We start from the raw sequence: 16,303 nt of genomic DNA on the forward strand, positions 1-16,303 counted from the left end.
TAAACTCTGAATTGACTTATACTCTGAAACACAGACCTATATGGCCAGGGTGTACAAGCTATGTCATCTGACTACTGACAGTTTTGTATAAGGGGAATTGGAGGCTGATGCAGGCAAAGCTTTACTTTAAAATAAAGCAAGAAGTTGCAAATAAATGAGGCATAGTTGAATACAAGAGAGGTGGAAGCAAGTTTGAAAGGAAGACAGAAAGTAAATAATATGTTGAATTGATTGTGTTGTTGATCAGATTGATAAAAGGTTTTGATAAAGAAGAGCGTTGATTTAACTCCAAACAGCTTTTGTGACATGAAAAGCAGAAGTTGAAATTGTGCCGAAACCCGGGATTGAACCAGGGACCTTTAGATCTTCAGTCTAACACTCTCCCAACTGAGCTATTTCGGCCTGCTGGTAGTTTGGGTCTTCATCCTTTCTTTTAAACTTCCCAAGAAAATAGATGCTCAACCTCATGCTAGAGCTATGTTTTAAGATGTCCTGTATCATTCATCAGTTAACGGGTGCAATAGGTAAATAGCATTTTTCGGATCCAGGTTAGGTAGCTTTTGTTTTTTACTCTGAATGGACTAGCACCATATTACACAGAGGTATTTGGCCTGAGTAGGTAAGCTATGTCATCTGAATACTGAAATCTGTGTTCAAGGAGAAGTGGAAGCTGATGCAGACAAGAGTTTACTTTACAAAAAAGCATGAAAGAAGAAAAATTTGTAGTCGAAGCTGAATGCAAGAGAGGTGGAAGCAAATTTAGAAGGAGGACAGAAAGACAATTCTATGTTGAATTGATCATGTTGTCGATCAGTTGATCAAATATTTTGATAAATAAAGAAAGAAAAACTTGAGCTGATACCAAGAAATATTTTGTGAGAAGCAAGAAACCTCTCAGACTTTTCCGAAACCCAGCATTGAACAAGGGACTTTTAGATTTTCAATCTAACACTCTCCCAACTGAGCTATTTCATCCAGCTGGCCATTTTGGCTTTCTGTTGTATTTTTGATAATTGTTAAAGATAAATGCAGACCCTGGTCATTCTATCTGCATGTGCAGTTATGTGTTAAATTGTCCAATATTATTCAGCAGCTAAATTGGTCTGATGGGTGAATTTCCTTTTTAGGAGCCAAGTTAGTTAGAAGATGTTTGTAAACTATGAATGGACTTATACTCAGACACACAGACCTATATGGCGAGGGAAGGCAAACTAGGTTATCTGACTACTAACAGTTTTGTATAAGGGGAACTCGAGGCTGATGCAGGCAAAGCTTTACTTTCAATTAAAGGAAGAATTGGCAAATAAAGCAGGTAAAGTTGAATACAAGAGAGGTGGAAGCAAGTTTGACAGAAAGACAGAATGTAAAAAATATGTTGAAATGGTTGTCTTATCGATCAGCTTGATAAAAGGTTTTGATCATTATAAACAACGTCAATATGAGTTGACTCCAAATAGCATTTGTGGCATGCAAAGCAGAAGTTCAAAATGTGCCTAAACCCGGGATTGAACCAGGGACCTTTAGATCTTCAGTCTACTGCTCTCCCAACTGAGCTATTTCATCCAGCTGGAAATTTTGGCTTTCTGTTGTATTTTTTATAATTGTTAAAGAAAAATGCAGAACCTCGTCACTCTATCTGCATGTGCAGTTATGTGTTAAATTGTCCAGTATTATTCAGTAGCTAAATTGGTCTGATGGGTGAATTTCCTTTTTAGGAGCCAAGTTAGTTAGATGATGTTTGTAAACTATGAATGGACTTATACTCAGAAACACAGACCTATATGGCGAGGGTCGGCAAGCTAGGTCATCTGACTACTAACAGTTTTGTATAAGGGGAACTGGAGGCTGATGCAGGCAAAGCTTTACTTTCAATTAAAGGAAGAATTGGGAAATAAGGGAGGCAAAGTTGAATACAAGAGAGGTGGAAGCAAGTTTGAAAGAAAGACAGAAAGTAAATAATATGTTGAATTAATTGTATTGTCGATTATCTTGATAAAAGGTTTTGATCATTATAAACAAAGTCAATATGAGTTGACGCAAAATAGTCTTTGTGGCATGCAAAGCAGAAGTTCAAAATGTGCCGAAACACGGGATCGAACCAGGGACCTTTGGATCTTCAGTCTAACGCTCTCCCAACTGAGCTATTTCGGCCTGCCAGCAGCTATAGTATTCAGCCTCTTTTTTTGAACAATCCCAGAACAGAGATGCAGAACCTGGATTTTCAATCTGAGGTTAGAGCTGTGTTTTAATGTGTCCTGCATTGTTCAGCAGCTAACTGGTGAAATGGGTGAGTAGCGTTTTTGGGATAAATGTTAGGTCGTTTTTCTTTTAAAACTCTCAGTGGACCAGCACTGTATTACACAGACGTATGTCGCCTGAGTAGGTAAGCTATGTCATCTCAATACTGACAACTTTGTTCAAGGAGAAGTGAAAGCTGATGCAGACAAGAGTTTACTTTGAAAAAAGTATAAAATGGGATAAATTCGTCATCAAAGCTGATGGCAAGAGAGGTGGAAGCAAGTTTAGAAGGAGGACAGAAAGACAACTTTTTGTTGAAGTTATCATGTTGTTGATCAGTTGATAAAATATTTTGAGAAATAAAGAAAAAAACTAGAGCTGATTTCAAGAAATATTTTGCAAGAATGTAGGATCCCCTCGCACTGTGCTGAAAGTCAGGATTGAATCAGGTACCTTAAGCTCTTCAGTCTAACGATCTCCCAACTGAGATATTTCAGCCAACAAGTCCCTGTGGCCTCCTGATGTATTATTAATAATTGTAGACGATACATACAGAACCTGGTCATTCTATTTTCGTTTATAGTTATGTGTTAAAGTGTCCAGTATCATTCAGCAGGTAACTTGGTCTGATGAGTGAATATCCTTTTTAGGGGACAATGTAGGTAGAATTTTTTTTTCTAAACTCTGAATTGACTTATACTCTGAAACACAGACCTATATGGCCAGGGTGTACAAGCTATGTCATCTGACTACTGACAGTTTTGTATAAGGGGAATTGGAGGCTGATGCAGGCAAAGCTTTACTTTAAAATAAAGCAAGAAGTTTCAAATAAATGAGGCATAGTTGAATACAAGAGAGGTGGAAGCAAGTTTGAAAAGAAGACAGAAAGTAAATAATATGTTGAATTGATTGTGTTGTTGATCAGATTGATAAAAGGTTTTGATAAAGAAGAGCGTTGATTTAACTCCAAACAGCTTTTGAGACATGAAAATCAGAGGTTGAAATTGTGCCGAAACCCGGGATTGAACCAGGGACCTTTAGATCTTCAGTCTAACGCTCTCCCAACTGAGCTATTTCGGCCTGCTGGTAGTTTGGGTCTTCATCCTTTCTTTTAAACTTCCCAAGAAAATAGTTGCTCAACCTCATGCTAGAGCTATGTTTTAAGATGTCCTGTATCATTCATCAGTTAACGGGTGCAATAGGTAAATAGCATTTTTCGGATCCAGGTTAGGTAGCTTTTTGTTTTACTCTGAATGGACTAGCACCATATTACACAGAGGTATTTGGCCTGAGTAGGTAAGCTATGTCATCTGAATACTGAAATCTGTGTTCAAGGAGAAGTGGAAGCTGATGCAGACAAGAGTTTACTTTACAAAAAAGCATGAAATAGGAAACATTTGTAGTCGAAGCTGAATGCAAGAGAGGTGGAAGCAAATTTAGAAGGAGGACAGAAAGACAATTCTATGTTGAATTGATCATGTTGTCGATCAGTTGATCAAATATTTTGATAAATAAAGAAAGAAAAACTTGAGCTGATACCAAGAAATATTTTGTGAGAAGCAAGAAACCTCTCAGACTTTTCCGAAACCCAGCATTGAAAAAGGGACTTTTAGATTTTCAATCTAACACTCTCCCAACTGAGCTATTTCATCCAGCTGGCCATTTTGGCTTTCTGTTGTATTTTTGATAATTGTTAAAGATAAATGCAGACCCTGATCATTCTATCTGCATGTGCAGTTATGTGTTAAATTGTCCAATATTATTCAGCAGCTAAATTGGTCTGATGGGTGAATTTCCTTTTTAGGAGCCAAGTTAGTTAGAAGATGTTTGTAAACTATGAATGGACTTATACTCAGACACACAGACCTATATGGCGAGGGTAGGCAAACTAGGTCATCTGACTACTAACAGTTTTGTATAAGGGGAACTCGAGGCTGATGCAGGCAAAGCTTTACTTTCAATTAAAGGAAGAATTGGCAAATAAAGCAGGTAAAGTTGAATACAAGAGAGGTGGAAGCAAGTTTGACAGAAAGACAGAATGTAAAAAATATGTTGAAATGGTTGTCTTATCGATCAGCTTGATAAAAGGTTTTGATCATTATAAACAACGTCAATATGAGTTGACTCCAAATAGCATTTGTGGCATGCAAAGCGGAAGTTCAAAATGTGCCTAAACCCGGGATTGAACCAGGGACCTTTAGATCTTCAGTCTACTGCTCTCCCAACTGAGCTATTTCATCCAGCTGGCAATTTTGGCTTTCTGTTGTATTTTTTATAATTGTTAAAGATAAATGCAGAACCTGGTCACTCTATCTGCATGTGCAGTTATGTGTTAAATTGTCCAGTATTATTCAGTAGCTAAATTGGTCTGATGGGTGAATTTCCTTTTTAGGAGCCAAGTTAGTTAGATGATGTTTGTAAACTATGAATGGACTTATACTCAGAAACACAGACCTATATGGCGAGGGTCGGCAAGCTAGGTCATCTGACTACTAACAGTTTTGTATAAGGGGAACTGGAGGCTGATGCAGGCAAAGTTTTACTTTCAATTAAAGGAAGAATTGGGAAATAAAGGAGGCAAAGTTGAATACAAGAGAGGTGGAAGCAAGTTTGAAAGAAAGACAGAAAGTAAATAATATGTTGAATTAATTGTATTGTCGATTATCTTGATAAAAGGTTTTGATCATTATAAACAAAGTCAATATGAGTTGACTCAAAATAGTCTTTGTGGCATGCAAAGCAGAAGTTCAAAATGTGCCGAAACCCAGGATCGAACCAGGGACCTTTAGATCTTCAGTCTAACGCTCTCCCAACTGAGCTATTTCGGCCTGCCAGCAGTTATAGTATTCAGCCTCTTTTTTTGAACAATCCCAGAACAGAGATGCAGAACCTGGATTTTCAATCTGAGGTTAGAGCTGTGTTTTAATGTGTCCTGCATTGTTCAGCAGCTAACTGGTGAAATGGGTGAGTAGCGTTTTTGGGATAAATGTTAGGTCGTTTTTCTTTTAAAACTCTAAGTGGACCAGCACTGTATTACACAGACGTATGTCGTCTGAGTAGGTAAGCTATGTCATCTCAATACTGACAACTTTGTTCAAGGAGAAGTGAAAGCTGATGCAGAGAAGAGTTTACTTTGAAAAAAGTATAAAATGGGATAAATTCGTCATCAAAGCTGATGGCAAGAGAGGTGGAAGCAAGTTTAGAAGGAGGACAGAAAGACAACTTTTTGTTGAAGTTATCATGTTGTTGATCAGTTGATAAAATATTTTGAGAAATAAAGAAAAAAAAACTAGAGCTGATTTCAAGAAATATTTTGCAAGAATGTAGGATCCCCTCGCACTGTGCTGAAAGTCAGGATTGAATCAGGTACCTTAAGCTCTTCAGTCTAACGATCTCCCAACTGAGATATTTCAGCCAACAAGTCCCTGTGGCCTCCTGATGTATTATTAATAATTGTAGACGATACATACAGAACCTGGTCATTCTATTTTCGTTTATAGTTATATGTTAAAGTGTCCAGTATCATTCAGCAGGTAACTTGGTCTGATGAGTGAATATCCTTTTTAGGGGACAATGTAGGTAGAATTTTTTTTTCTAAACTCTGAATTGACTTATACTCTGAAACACAGACCTATATGGCCAGGGTGTACAAGCTATGTCATCTGACTACTGACAGTTTTGTATAAGGGGAATTGGAGGCTGATGCAGGCAAAGCTTTACTTTAAAATAAAGCAAGAAGTTTCAAATAAATGAGGCATAGTTGAATACAAGAGAGGTGGAAGCAAGTTTGAAAATAAGACAGAAAGTAAATAATATGTTGAATTGATTGTGTTGTTGATCAGATTGATAAAAGGTTTTGATAAAGAAGAGCGTTGATTTAACTCCAAACAGCTTTCGAGACATGAAAAGCAGAGGTTGAAATTGTGCCGAAACCCGGGATTGAACCAGGGACCTTTAGATCTTCAGTCTAACGCTCTCCCAACTGAGCTATTTCGGCCTGCTGGTAGTTTGGGTCTTCATCCTTTCTTTTAAACTTCCCAAGAAAATAGATGCTCAACCTCATGCTAGAGCTATGTTTTAAGATGTCCTGTATCATTCATCAGTTAACGGGTGCAATAGGTAAATAGCATTTTTCGGATCCAGGTTAGGTAGCTTTTTTTTTTACTCTGAATGGACTAGCACCATATTACACAGAGGTATTTGGCCTGAGTAGGTAAGCTATGTCATCTGAATACTGAAATCTGTGTTCAAGGAGAAGTGGAAGCTGATGCAGACAAGAGTTTACTTTACAAAAAAGCATGAAATAGGAAACATTTGTAGTCGAAGCTGAATGCAAGAGAGGTGGAAGCAAATTTAGAAGGAGGACAGAAAGACAATTCTATGTTGAATTGATCATGTTGTCGATCAGTTGATCAAATATTTTGATAAATAAAGAAAGAAAAACTTGAGCTGATACCAAGAAATATTTTGTGAGAAGCAAGAAACCTCTCAGACTTTTCCGAAACCCAGCATTGAACAAGGGACTTTTAGATTTTCAATCTAACACTCTCCCAACTGAGCTATTTCATCCAGCTGGCCATTTTGGCTTTCTGTTGTATTTTTGATAATTGTTAAAGATAAATGCAGACTCTGGTCATTCTATCTGCATGTGCAGTTATGTGTTAAATTGTCCAATATTATTCAGCAGCTAAATTGGTCTGATGGGTGAATTTCCTTTTTAGGAGCCAAGTTAGTTAGAAGATGTTTGTAAACTATGAATGGACTTATACTCAGACACACAGACCTATATGGCGAGGGTAGGCAAACTAGGTCATCTGACTACTAACAGTTTTGTATAAGGGGAACTCGAGGCTGATGCAGGCAAAGCTTTACTTTCAATTAAAGGAAGAATTGGCAAATAAAGCAGGTAAAGTTGAATACAAGAGAGGTGGAAGCAAGTTTGACAGAAAGACAGAATGTAAAAAATATGTTGAAATGGTTGTCTTATCGATCAGCTTGATAAAAGGTTTTGATCATTATAAACAACGTCAATATGAGTTGACTCCAAATAGCATTTGTGGCATGCAAAGCAGAAGTTCAAAATGTGCCTAAACCCGGGATTGAACCAGGGACCTTTAGATCTTCAGTCTACTGCTCTCCCAACTGAGCTATTTCATCCAGCTGGCAATTTTGGCTTTCTGTTGTATTTTTTATAATTGTTAAAGATAAATGCAGAACCTGGTCACTCTATCTGCATGTGCAGTTATGTGTTAAATTGTCCAGTATTATTCAGTAGCTAAATTGGTCTGATGGGTGAATTTCCTTTTTAGGAGCCAAGTTAGTTAGATGATGTTTGTAAACTATGAATGGACTTATACTCAGAAACACAGACCTATATGGCGAGGGTCGGCAAGCTAGGTCATCTGACTACTAACAGTTTTGTATAAGGGGAACTGGAGGCTGATGCAGGCAAAGCTTTACTTTCAATTAAAGGAAGAATTGGGAAATAAAGGAGGCAAAGTTGAATACAAGAGAGGTGGAAGCAAGTTTGAAAGAAAGACAGAAAGTAAATAATATGTTGAATTAATTGTATTGTCGATTATCTTGATAAAAGGTTTTGATCATTATAAACAAAGTCAATATGAGTTGACTCAAAATAGTCTTTGTGGCATGCAAAGCAGAAGTTCAAAATGTGCCGAAACCCGGGATCGAACCAGGGACCTTTACATCTTCAGTCTAACACTCTCCCAACTGAGCTATTTCGGCCTGCCAGCAGCTATAGTATTCAGCCTCTTTTTTTTAACAATCCCACAACAGAGATGCAGAACCTGGATTTTCAATCTGAGGTTAGAGCTGTGTTTTAATGTGTCCTGCATTGTTCAGCAGCTAACTGGTGAAATGGGTGAGTAGCGTTTTTGGGATAAATGTTAGGTCGTTTTTCTTTTAAAACTCTGAGTGGACCAGCACTGTTTTACACAGACGTATGTCGCCTGAGTAGGTAAGCTATGTCATCTCAATACTGACAACTTTGTTCAAGGAGAAGTGAAAGCTGATGCAGACAAGAGTTTACTTTGAAAAAAGTATAAAATGGGATAAATTCGTCATCAAAGTTGATGGCAAGAGAGGTGGAAGCAAGTTTAGAAGGAGGACAGAAAGACAACTTTTTGTTGAAGTTATCATGTTGTTGATCAGTTGATAAAATATTTTGAGAAATAAAGAAAAAAAAAATAGAGCTGATTTCAAGAAATATTTTGCAAGAATGTAGGATCCCCTCGCACTGTGCTGAAAGTCAGGATTGAATCAGGTACCTTAAGCTCTTCAGTCTAACGATCTCCCAACTGAGATATTTCAGCCAACAAGTCCCTGTGGCCTCCTGATGTATTATTAATAATTGTAGACGATACATACAGCACCTGGTCATTCTATTTTCGTTCATAGTTATGTGTTAAAGTGTCCAGTATCATTCAGCAGGTAACTTGGTCTGATGAGTGAATATCCTTTTTAGGGGACAAGGTAGGTAGAATTTTTTTTTCTAAACTTTGAATTGACTTATACTCTGAAACACAGACCTATATGGCCAGGGTGTACAAGCTATGTCATCTGACTACTGACAGTTTTGTATAAGGGGAATTGGAGGCTGATGCAGGCAAAGCTTTACTTTAAAATAAAGCAAGAAGTTGCAAATAAATGAGGCATAGTTGAATACAAGAGAGGTGGAAGCAAGTTTGAAAGGAAGACAGAAAGTAAATAATATGTTGAATTGATTGTGTTGTTGATCAGATTGATAAAAGGTTTTGATAAAGAAGAGCGTTGATTTAACTCCAAACAGCTTTTGTGACATGAAAAGCAGAAGTTGAAATTGTGCCGAAACCCGGGATTGAACCAGGGACCTTTAGATCTTCAGTCTAACGCTCTCCCAACTGAGCTATTTCGGCCTGCTGGTAGTTTGGGTCTTCATCCTTTCTTTTAAACTTCCCAAGAAAATAGATTCTCAACCTCATGCTAGAGCTATGTTTTAAGATGTCCTGTATCATTCATCAGTTAACGGGTGCAATAGGTAAATAGCATTTTTCGGATCCAGGTTAGGTAGCTTTTGTTTTTTACTCTGAATGGACTAGCACCATATTACACAGAGGTATTTGGCCTGAGTAGGTAAGCTATGTCATCTGAATACTGAAATCTGTGTTCAAGGAGAAGTGGAAGCTGATGCAGACAAGAGTTTACTTTACAAAAAAGCATGAAATAGGAAACATTTGTAGTCGAAGCTGAATGCAAGAGAGGTGGAAGCAAATTTAGAAGGAGGACAGAAAGACAATTCTATGTTGAATTGATCATGTTGTCGATCAGTTGATCAAATATTTTGATAAATAAAGAAAGAAAAACTTGAGCTGATACCAAGAAATATTTTGTGAGAAGCAAGAAACCTCTCAGACTTTTCCGAAACCCAGCATTGAACAAGGGACATTTAGATTTTCAATCTAACACTCTCCCAACTGAGCTATTTCATCCAGCTGGCCATTTTGGCTTTCTGTTGTATTTTTTATAATTGTTAAAGATAAATGCAGAACCTGGTCACTCTATCTGCATGTGCAGTTATGTGTTAAATTGTCCAGTATTATTCAGTAGCTAAATTGGTCTGATGGGTGAATTTCCTTTTTAGGAGCCAAGTTAGTTAGATGATGTTTGTAAACTAGGAATGGACTTATACTCAGAAACACAGACCTATATGGCGAGGGTCGGCAAGCTAGGTCATCTGACTACTAACAGTTTTGTATAAGGGGAACTGGAGGCTGATGCAGGCAAAGCTTTACTTTCAATTAAAGGAAGAATTGGGAAATAAAGGAGGCAAAGTTGAATACAAGAGAGGTGGAAGCAAGTTTGAAAGAAAGACAGAAAGTAAATAATATGTTGAATTAATTGTATTGTTGATTATCTTGATAAAAGGTTTTGATCATTATAAACAAAGTCAATATGAGTTGACTCAAAATAGTCTTTGTGGCATGCAAAGCAGAAGTTCAAAATGTGCCGAAACCCGGGATCGAACCAGGGACCTTTAGATCTTCAGTCTAACGCTCTCCCAACTGAGCTATTTCGGCCTGCCAGCAGCTATAGTATTCAGCCTCTTTTTTTGAACAATCCCAGAACAGAGATGCAGAACCTGGATTTTCAACCTGAGGTTAGAGCTGTGTTTTAATGTGTCCTGCATTGTTCAGCAGCTAACTGGTGAAATGGGTGAGTAGCGTTTTTGGGATAAATGTTAGGTCGTTTTTCTTTTAAAACTCTAAGTGGACCAGCACTGTATTACACAGACGTATGTCGCCTGAGTAGGTAAGCTATGTCATCTCAATACTGACAACTTTGTTCAAGGAGAAGTGAAAGCTGATGCAGACAAGAGTTTACTTTGAAAAAAGTATAAAATGGGATAAATTCGTCATCAAAGTTGATGGCAAGAGAGGTGGAAGCAAGTTTAGAAGGAGGACAGAAAGACAACTTTTTGTTGAAGTTATCATGTTGTTGATCAGTTGATAAAATATTTTGAGAAATAAAGAAAAAAAAACTAGAGCTGATTTCAAGAAATATTTTGCAAGAATGTAGGATCCCCTCGCACTGTGCTGAAAGTCAGGATTGAATCAGGTACCTTAAGCTCTTCAGTCTAACGATCTCCCAACTGAGATATTTCAGCCAACAAGTCCCTGTGGCCTCCTGATGTATTATTAATAATTGTAGATGATACATACAGAACCTGGTCATTCTATTTTCGTTTATAGTTATGTGTTAAAGTGTCCAGTATCATTCAGCAGGTAACTTGGTCTGATGAGTGAATATCCTTTTTAGGGCACAATGTAGGTAGAATTTTTTTTTCTAAACTCTGAATTGACTTATACTCTGAACCACAGACCTATATGGCCAGGGTGTACAAGCTATGTCATCTGACTACTGACAGTTTTGTATAAGGGGAATTGGAGGCTGATGCAGGCAAAGCTTTACTTTAAAATAAAGCAAGAAGTTGCAAATAAATGAGGCATAGTTGAATACAAGAGAGGTGGAAGCAAGTTTGAAAGGAAGACAGAAAGTAAATAATATGTTGAATTGATTGTGTTGTTGATCAGATTGATGAAAGGTTTTGATAAAGAAGAGCTTTGATTTAACTCCAAACAGCTTTTGTGACATGAAAAGCAGAAGTTGAAATTGTGCCGAACCCCGGGATTGAACCAGGGACCTTTAGATCTTCATTCTAACGCTCTCCCAACTGAGCTATTTCAGCCTGCTGGTAGTTTGGGTCTTCATCCTTTCTTTTAAACTTCCCAAGAAAATAGATGCTCATCCTCATGCTAGAGCTATGTTTTAAGATGTCCTGTATCATTCATCAGTTAACGGGTGCAATAGGTAAATAGCATTTTTCGGATCCAGGTTAGGTAGCTTTTTTTTTTACTCTGAATGGACTAGCACCATATTACACAGAGGTATTTGGCCTGAGTAGGTAAGCTACGTCATCTGAATACTGAAATCTGTGTTCAAGGAGAAGTGGAAGCTGATGCAGACAAGAGTTTACTTTACAAAAAAGCATGAAATAGGAAACATTTGTAGTCGAAGCTGAATGCAAGAGAGGTGGAAGCAAATTTAGAAGGAGGACAGAAAGACAATTCTATGTTGAATTGATCATGTTGTCGATCAGTTGATCAAATATTTTGATAAATAAAGAAAGAAAAACTTGAGCTGATACCAAGAAATATTTTGTGAGAAGCAAGAAACCTCTCAGACTTTTCCGAAACCCAGCATTGAACAAGGGACTTTTAGATTTTCAATCTAACACTCTCCCAACTGAGCTATTTCATCCAGCTGGCCATTTTGGCTTTCTGTTGTATTTTTGATAATTGTTAAAGATAAATGCAGACCCTGGTCATTCTATCTGCATGTGCAGTTATGTGTTAAATTGTCCAATATTATTCAGCAGCTAAATTGGTCTGATGGGTGAATTTCCTTTTTAGGAGCCAAGTTAGTTAGAAGATGTTTGTAAACTATGAATGGACTTATACTCAGACACACAGACCTATATGGCGAGGGTAGGCAAACTAGGTCATCTGACTACTAACAGTTTTGTATAAGGGGAACTCGAGGCTGATGCAGGCAAAGCTTTACTTTCAATTAAAGGAAGAATTGGCAAATAAAGCAGGTAAAGTTGAATACAAGAGAGGTGGAAGCAAGTTTGACAGAAAGACAGAATGTAAAAAATATGTTGAAATGGTTGTCTTATCGATCAGCTTGATAAAAGGTTTTGATCATTATAAACAACGTCAATATGAGTTGACTCCAAATAGCATTTGTGGCATGCAAAGCAGAAGTTCAAAATGTGCCTAAACCCGGGATTGAACCAGGGACCTTTAGATCTTCAGTCTACTGCTCTCCCAACTGAGCTATTTCATCCAGCTGGCAATTTTGGCTTTCTGTTGTATTTTTTATAATTGTTAAAGATAAATGCAGAACCTGGTCACTCTATCTGCATGTGCAGTTATGTGTTAAATTGTCCAGTATTATTCAGTAGCTAAATTGGTCTGATGGGTGAATTTCCTTTTTAGGAGCCAAGTTAGTTAGATGATGTTTGTAAACTATGAATGGACTTATACTCAGAAACACAGACCTATATGGCGAGGGTCGGCAAGCTAGGTCATCTGACTACTAACAGTTTTGTATAAGGGGAACTGGAGGCTGATGCAGGCAAAGCTTTACTTTCAATTAAAGGAAGAATTGGGAAATAAAGGAGGCAAAGTTGAATACAAGAGAGGTGGAAGCAAGTTTGAAAGAAAGACAGAAAGTAAATAATATGTTGAATTAATTGTATTGTCGATTATCTTGATAAAAGGTTTTGATCATTATAAACAAAGTCAATATGAGTTGACTCAAAATAGTCTTTGTGGCATGCAAAGCAGAAGTTCAAAATGTGCCGAAACCCGGGATCGAACCAGGGACCTTTAGATCTTCAGTCTAACACTCTCCCAACTGAGCTATTTCGGCCTGCCAGCAGCTATAGTATTCAGCCTCTTTTTTTGAACAATCCCAGAACAGAGATGCAGAACCTGGATTTTCAATCTGAGGTTAGAGCTGTGTTTTAATGTGTCCTGCATTGTCCAGCAGCTAACTGGTGAAATGGGTGAGTAGCGTTTTTGGGATAAATGTTAGGTCGTTTTTCTTTTAAAACTCTGAGTGGACCAGCACTGTATTACACAGACGTATGTCGCCTGAGTAGGTAAGCTATGTCATCTCAATACTGACAACTTTGTTCAAGGAGAAGTGAAAGCTGATGCAGACAAGAGTTTACTTTGAAAAAAGTATAAAATGGGATAAATTCGTCATCAAAGTTGATGGCAAGAGAGGTGGAAGCAAGTTTAGAAGGAGGACAGAAAGACAACTTTTTGTTGAAGTTATCATGTTGTTGATCAGTTGATAAAATATTTTGAGAAATAAAGAAAAAAAAAATAGAGCTGATTTCAAGAAATATTTTGCAAGAATGTAGGATCCACTCGCACTGTGCTGAAAGTCAGGATTGAATCAGGTACCTTAAGCTCTTCAGTCTAACGATCTCCCAACTGAGATATTTCAGCCAACAAGTCCCTGTGGCCTCCTGATGTATTATTAATAATTGTAGACGATACATACAGCACCTGGTCATTCTATTTTCGTTCATAGTTATGTGTTAAAGTGTCCAGTATCATTCAGCAGGTAACTTGGTCTGATGAGTGAATATCCTTTTTAGGGGACAAGGTAGGTAGAATTTTTTTTTCTAAACTTTGAATTAACTTATACTCTGAAACACAGACCTATATGGCCAGGGTGTACAAGCTATGTCATCTGACTACTGACAGTTTTGTATAAGGGGAATTGGAGGCTGATGCAGGCAAAGCTTTACTTTAAAATAAAGCAAGAAGTTGCAAATAAATGAGGCATAGTTGAATACAAGAGAGGTGGAAGCAAGTTTGAAAGGAAGACAGAAAGTAAATAATATGTTGAATTGATTGTGTTGTTGATCAGATTGATAAAAGGTTTTGATAAAGAAGAGCGTTGATTTAACTCCAAACAGCTTTTGTGACATGAAAAGCAGAAGTTGAAATTGTGCCGAAACCCGGGATTGAACCAGGGACCTTTAGATCTTCAGTCTAACGCTCTCCCAACTGAGCTATTTCAGCCTGCTGGTAGTTTGGGTCTTCATCCTTTCTTTTAAACTTCCCAAGAAAATAGATGCTCAACCTCATGCTAGAGCTATGTTTTAAGATGTCCTGTATCATTCATCAGTTAACGGGTGCAATAGGTAAATAGCATTTTTCGGATCCAGGTTAGGTAGCTTTTGTTTTTTACTCTGAATGGACTAGCACCATATTACACAGAGGTATTTGGCCTGAGTAGGTAAGCTATGTCATCTGAATACTGAAATCTGTGTTCAAGGAGAAGTGGAAGCTGATGCAGACAAGAGTTTACTTTACAAAAAAGCATGAAATAGGAAACATTTGTAGTCGAAGCTGAATGCAAGAGAGGTGGAAGCAAATTTAGAAGGAGGACAGAAAGACAATTCTATGTTGAATTGATCATGTTGTCGATCAGTTGATCAAATATTTTGATAAATAAAGAAAGAAAAACTTGAGCTGATACCAAGAAATATTTTGTGAGAAGCAAGAAACCTCTCAGACTTTTCCGAAACCCAGCATTGAACAAGGGACTTTTAGATTTTCAATCTAACACTCTCCCAACTGAGCTATTTCATCCAGCTGGCCATTTTGGCTTTCTGTTGTATTTTTGATAATTGTTAAAGATAAATGCAGACCCTGGTCATTCTATCTGCATGTGCAGTTATGTGTTAAATTGTCCAATATTATTCAGCAGCTAAATTGGTCTGATGGGTGAATTTCCTTTTTAGGAGCCAAGTTAGTTAGAAGATGTTTGTAAACTATGAATGGACTTATACTCAGACACACAGACCTATATGGCGAGGGTAGGCAAACTAGGTCATCTGACTACTAACAGTTTTGTATAAGGGGAACTCGAGGCTGATGCAGGCAAAGCTTTACTTTCAATTAAAGGAAGAATTGGCAAATAAAGCAGGTAAAGTTGAATACAAGAGAGGTGGAAGCAAGTTTGACAGAAAGACAGAATGTAAAAAATATGTTGAAATGGTCGTCTTATCGATCAGCTTGATAAAAGGTTTTGATCATTATAAACAACGTCAATATGAGTTGACTCCAAATAGCATTTGTGGCATGCAAAGCAGAAGTTCAAAATGTGCCTAAACCCGGGATTGAACCAGGGACCTTTAGATCTTCAGTCTACTGCTCTCCCAACTGAGCTATTTCATCCAGCTGGCAATTTTGGCTTTCTGTTGTATTTTTTATAATTGTTAAAGATAAATGCAGAACCTGGTCACTCTATCTGCATGTGCAGTTATGTGTTAAATTGTCCAGTATTATTCAGTAGCTAAATTGGTCTGATTGGTGAATTTCCTTTTTAGTAGCCAAGTTAGTTAGATGATGTTTGTAAACTATGAATGGACTTATACTCAGAAACACAGACCTATATGGCGAGGGTCGGCAAGCTAGGTCATCTGACTACTAACAGTTTTGTATAAGGGGAACTGGAGGCTGATGCAGGCAAAGCTTTACTTTCAATTAAAGGAAGAATTGGGAAATAAAGGAGGCAAAGTTGAATACAAGAGAGGTGGAAGCAAGTTTGAAAGAAAGACAGAAAGTAAATAATATGTTGAATTAATTGTATTGTCGATTATCTTGATAAAAGGTTTTGATCATTATAAACAAAGTCAATATGAGTTGACTCAAAATAGTCTTTGTGGCATGCAAAGCAGAAGTTCAAAATGTGCCGAAACCCGGGATCGAACCAGGGACCTTTAGATCTTCTGTCTAACACTCTCCCAACTGAGCTATTTCGGCCTGCCAGCAGCTATAGTATTCAGCCTCTTTTTTTGAACAATCACAGAACAGAGATGCAGAACCTGGATTTTCAATCTGAGGTTAGAGCTGTGTTTTAATGTGTTCTGCATTGTTCAGCAGCTAACTGGTGAAATGGGTGAGTAGCGTTTTGGGAT

At 37.6% G+C, this 16,303-nt stretch overlaps 7 non-coding genes across 7 annotated transcripts; all 7 read right to left on the bottom strand.

Moving 5' to 3' along the window:
* Window positions 1-329: 329 nt before the first annotated feature.
* Window positions 330-402, bottom strand: TRNAF-GAA (transfer RNA phenylalanine (anticodon GAA)). Its single transcript has one exon. It is a non-coding gene; the product is annotated as a tRNA-Phe (tRNA).
* Window positions 403-3,245: 2,843 nt separating this feature from the next.
* Window positions 3,246-3,318, bottom strand: TRNAF-GAA (transfer RNA phenylalanine (anticodon GAA)). The gene has a single exon. It is a non-coding gene; the product is annotated as a tRNA-Phe (tRNA).
* Window positions 3,319-6,162: 2,844 nt separating this feature from the next.
* On the bottom strand, window positions 6,163-6,235 carry TRNAF-GAA (transfer RNA phenylalanine (anticodon GAA)). The gene has a single exon. It is a non-coding gene; the product is annotated as a tRNA-Phe (tRNA).
* Window positions 6,236-9,079: 2,844 nt separating this feature from the next.
* Window positions 9,080-9,152, bottom strand: TRNAF-GAA (transfer RNA phenylalanine (anticodon GAA)). Its single transcript has one exon. It is a non-coding gene; the product is annotated as a tRNA-Phe (tRNA).
* A 1,088-nt stretch (window positions 9,153-10,240) lies between these two features.
* TRNAF-GAA (transfer RNA phenylalanine (anticodon GAA)) lies at window positions 10,241-10,313 on the bottom strand. Its single transcript has one exon. It is a non-coding gene; the product is annotated as a tRNA-Phe (tRNA).
* Window positions 10,314-13,157: 2,844 nt separating this feature from the next.
* TRNAF-GAA (transfer RNA phenylalanine (anticodon GAA)) lies at window positions 13,158-13,230 on the bottom strand. The gene has a single exon. It is a non-coding gene; the product is annotated as a tRNA-Phe (tRNA).
* Window positions 13,231-14,326: 1,096 nt separating this feature from the next.
* Window positions 14,327-14,399, bottom strand: TRNAF-GAA (transfer RNA phenylalanine (anticodon GAA)). The gene has a single exon. It is a non-coding gene; the product is annotated as a tRNA-Phe (tRNA).
* Between the last annotated feature and the right edge of the window lie 1,904 nt (window positions 14,400-16,303).

Source organism: Triturus cristatus, chromosome 8 (assembly GCF_964204655.1).
Source record: "Triturus cristatus chromosome 8, aTriCri1.1, whole genome shotgun sequence".
In the NCBI taxonomy this organism is placed as follows: domain Eukaryota; kingdom Metazoa; phylum Chordata; class Amphibia; order Caudata; family Salamandridae; genus Triturus; species Triturus cristatus.